Raw genomic sequence first — 5,197 nt, forward strand, 5'->3', positions numbered from 1 at the left:
AAAGGGATGAGAAAAAAAGTAAGAACCAGTGTTTCCAGTGCTTTGAATAATCTCCACCCTTCAGCAAATTGAAGGAGGCTTTTCTCACTTATGATCATGATTGTGTTGTCACAGCCTTTCTCTTTCATTTTCCTTACAGTATTGCTTTCAGCAGAACCTACTGCCTCTTAGCCAATATTAGTACAAAGGCATTTGCAAGACACCGTATGGGCATATCTGACCCCAAATGCAGCTGGTTTGTTAATTAAATTTAAACGTTTTGACATTTATCTCTGATTTCACTTCCTTGTTCTGTTTCTCTTCTCTTCCTCTTTTGAGCCAAGTAATAAATGCAATGAAAGTAACATGGACTTTGAACTCAGGAATTTGAATCCAAATGTGCTGTTTATTAGTTTGTGACTCTTAGCAAACTACTTAATCTTTCTGAATTCTTTCATTATTCTCATTTTTAAAAGGGGAATAGTATTACCAACATTATGGAAGTTATCAGTGAGGTGTTACACATAATGCCCATAGAAAGATGCCTACCCCCATAGTAGTATGTGTTAACTATCATTGTAAACATTAAATGGAGTCACATATAAAATACCAAAAAAGGCATCTGATGCATAATAGGTAATCCCTCAACCATAGAGAAAGCAAGATTCTCTCTATGGATTCTCCAGGGTCACCTTTTTCATCTAATTTGCAACGTTGTACCCCCTCTTTTCGAACACACAAAATATGACTGAATAACATGATCCTGGTCACTTGAGTTGTTTTTGTTGAGTTTATCTTCATTTTCTCATTTCTGCTAAAGGCTGTGTAGTATAGGATAGAAATTACAAGCTCTTACCTACCCTTTATAAAATTAATCAATGATTTACTTCCCCAATAAAACCCTATCTTTTTTCTTTATGTATTTCCACTTTGTTTCTCTATATTTCTAATTGTATTAGCCTCCCTCTTAAAGACTGATTATTTATCCCCTCATGTAAGTACATTTTGATACCTGCAACCTCAATGAATATTTCTCTGTCTTTCATCTCACCAGGTCTCTCAGCAGCATTGGACAATGTTGGCATCTTCCTGACTTTTGAATTATTCTCTTCCCTTATCTTCCACAATTCCTCTATTTTCCTTATATCTATCTGTCTCTTCCATCTGTGTTGCCCTTGTAGGCTCCTCCTTCTCTATCAAACTATTAAATATGTCAGTACTTCAAGGTTCTTCCTAAACCATAGCCTTTCCTCATCAAAATTTTTTGGCAGCTAATTTTCTTTACTTTTGCAATTTAGTATTTCCATTATTGTCTTCCCTATCCTTCCAGTAATCCAAGATAAAATTTCAACCCAGTCTGTCTCCTTTCCCAGATCATTCCTTTGATGGTGTGCCCTTGTTACATATTTGTGGAATGGATAAATGATATAACCTCTCACATGACAGATTGGATTGGACACTTACAAAATCTGCATGATTTAGTTACTACAAACCTTTTCTCCCCACCAGAATGCTATATTCCAAAGATAATGCTCTACCCGTTGTCCACTGTTCTCAAAAAAAAACCTATAACTATGAGAATATGGCATCCTTTTTTTCTTTTCTTTTTTTTTTTTTTCTTTTCTTGAGATGGAGTCTTGTTCTGTCACCCAGGCTAGAGTGCAGTGGAGTGATCTTGGCTCACTGCAACCTCCGCCTCCCAGGTTCAAGTGATTCTTCTGCCTCAGCCTCCTGAGTAGCTGGGATTATAGGTGTGCACCACCACACCCGGCTAATTTTTGTATTTTTAGTAGAGATGGGTGTCACCATATTGGCCAGGTTGGTCTCAAGCTCCTGACCTTGTGATCCTCCCACCTCAGCCTCACAAAGTGCTGGGATTACAGGTGTGAGCCACTGTGCCCGGCCTCCTTTTTTTCTTAAATAAAGACTGGGAGCCAATAGCATGTAGTGAGAACTTAAAAGAGTCATTACTGGCCGGGCACGGTGGCTCACGCCTGTAATCTCAGCACTTTGGGAGGCCGAGGCGGGTGGATCATGAGGTCAGGAAATCGAGACCATCCTGGCTAACATGGTGAAACCCCGTCTCTACTAAAAACACAAAAAAATTAGCAGGGCGTGGTGGAGGGTACCTGTAGTTCCAGCTACTTGGGAGGCTGAGGCAGGAGAATGGCGTGAACCAAGGAAGCCCAGCTTGCAGTGAGCCGAGATCGCGCCACTGCACTGCAGCTTGGGCAACAGGGCGAGACTCCATCTCAAAAAAAAAAAAAAAAAGAGTCATTACTAAGATGGACATCTGATAGCCTTTTATGTTAATAAGAAAACAACCATTAAGTGATGAAATAGTGCCGTCCTTGATCTTCCAGATCAAAAAGCAAAAGAGAAAAAGATAAACAACAACAAAACTCTTCTTAAGCCCGAATAGCCAAGACAATCCTAAGCAAAAAGAACAGCCAGATGCATCATGCTACCTGACTTCAAACTATACTACAAGGCTACAGTAATAAAACAGCATGCTACTGTGGTACAAGAACAGACACATAGGCCAATGGAGCAAAATAGATAACTCAGAAATAAGACCACACACCTACAACCATCTGATCTTCAACAACCTGACAAAAACAAGCAATGGGGAAAGGATTCACTATTTAATAAATGCTGCTCAGAGAACTGGCTAGCCATATGCAGAAAATTGAAACTGGACCCCTTCCTTGCATGATGTGCAAAAAGTAATTCAACATGGTTTAAAGACTTAAATGTAAAACCCCAAACTATAAAAACCCTAGAAGAAAATCTAGGCAATACCATTCAGGACATAGGCATAGGCAAAGATTTCATGATGAAAACGCCAAAAAAAAATTGCAACAAAAGCAAAAATTGACAAATGGGATCTAATTAAACTAAAGATCTTCTGTGTAGAAAAATAAACTATCATCAGAGTGAACAGGCAATCTATAGAATGAGAGAAAATTTTTGCAATCTATCCATCTGACAAGGGTCTAATATCCAGAGACTACAAAGGATTTAAACAAATTTACAAGAAAAAAAAGAACAACTTCATTAAGAAGTGAGCAAAGGACATGAACAGATACTTCTCAAAAGAAGACATTCATGTCGCCAACAAACATGAAAAAAAAGCCCAACATCACTGATCATTAGATAAATGTAAACCAAAACCATAAATAAGATACCATCTCACGCCAGTCAAAATGGCAATTATTAACAAGTCCAGAAACAACAGATGCTGGCAAGGCTATAGAGAAAAAGGAACACTTTTACACTGTTGATGGGAGTGTTCAATTAGGTCAACTATTTTGAAAGACAATATAGAGATACCTCAAACATCTAGGGGCAGAAATACCATTTAACCCAGCAATCTTGTTACTGGGTATATACCCAAAGGGATATAAATCATTCTATTATAAAGACATATGCATGGGTATGTTCATTATAGCACTATTCACAATAGAAAAGACGTGGAATCAACCCAAATGCCAATCAATGATAGACTGGATAAAGAAAATGTGATACGTATACACCATGGGATACTATGCAACATAAAAAGGAATGAGATCATGTCCTTTGCAGGGACATGGATGGTGCTGGAAGCTGTTATTTTCAGCAAACAAATGCAGAAACAGGAAAACCAAACACCAAATGTTCTCACTTATAAGTGGGAACTGGATGATGAGAACATCCATCCAGATGATGGACACATTGCAGGGAACAACACACACTGGGGCCTGTTGGGGACTGAGGGAGAGAGAGCATCAAGAAGAATATCTAATGGATGCTGGGCTCATTGCCTAGGTGATGGATTGATCTGTGCAGCAAACCACCATGGCACACGTTTACCTATGTAAAAAACATGCACATCCTGCACATGTACCCTGTAACTTAAAAGTTGAAGGAAAAAAAAAGCTTTTCTAGTTAACTGCTTCCTAAAACTTCCAACATAAGGACCACTTTTAATGTTAGCAACATTTGTGACATTCACTGAAGGAGCAAATAAATACATATATGGGTTTAAACACTCTTCACAATCACTGTGTGGGCCCCCAAGGCTCCAAAGCGCACAGGTTTACAAGGATTCCTATGTCCAACTTTCCAGCTAAAGTCTTGGCAGAGAGGTTAGCTGCTCTGTGCAAACCTCCAAAGCCTGGTGCCTCTGCCTTCCCATGTGGCCCAATCCAATTCGTCAGATTGTTCTGATGAGAGAAAATTCGTTTTTTAAAAAAGTACATATATGATGGTTATCAAAATAGTAACTATTTCTGGCTGATGGAATTATGAGTGACTTTTCATATTTTTATATTTCTATAAAATTATGTTGATAGAGTATTAGAAAAACATCTATGCATATAATTAAAACTTCTGTAAAATATATTTTTTAAAACTCTTATTTATCATTTAGCTATGGCTGCATTAACAGCCACCAAATCCCCAGTAACATTTCTTTCTCATGCAGCAGTAGGTTGGCTGCGGGTTGGCTGAGCTCCGCCAGGGGCTGTTCTTCAAGCTGTAAATCTAGCTGAGTGTGGTTCCTTGCTGTGTGTTGGCCTCTGGTTGGCTTCACATGTGTTCATCTTAGAGCCCAGGCTGAGTGGGCTGCAGTTACTCAGGGAAAGCTCTCCTCATGGCCATGACATCCACACAAGAAAACTAGCAGAAACGCAAGAGATCTTATGACAGAAGCTTGAAATTGGCTCACTGTTACTGTTACCTATTTCCGTGGGCCAATCGAGTTACAGGGAGGAACCCAAAGTCAAAGTGCAGGCAATTGCTTACCTCCTTTTGGGAAGAACTGCAAAGCTACATGGCGGAAGAATGGGACACATGTAAGGGTGAAGAATTGGGCCTGCTAATTCCATCTACCACATCTACTCCACAATAATAGAACACTAAATTTACTGCTAATTGAACAGAAGGATTCTTACCATCTAAGTTGGTTTCATGGTTCTGTTCCCATTCTTCCCTTACCCTTCTTCCCTATGGTTGTCCTCAAGAGATGACTTTCATGTAACAGGAGACAAATAAGAAACAGACAGGCTTGCTTCAGCATACATTCTGAAAAATACAACTCAACTACTCTATACAGCAACTCTATACTACAGATTCAGAGGCAGTAATTGCCTTATCTCAGATGCCTGCCCACCATTTATCCTGCTGCAGACTTGGGATGGGATTTCAGATGGAATGAGGGACTCACACAGAGAGAAAA

The sequence above is a fragment of the Theropithecus gelada genome, chromosome 4, assembly GCF_003255815.1.
Source record: "Theropithecus gelada isolate Dixy chromosome 4, Tgel_1.0, whole genome shotgun sequence".
Classification (NCBI taxonomy): domain Eukaryota; kingdom Metazoa; phylum Chordata; class Mammalia; order Primates; family Cercopithecidae; genus Theropithecus; species Theropithecus gelada.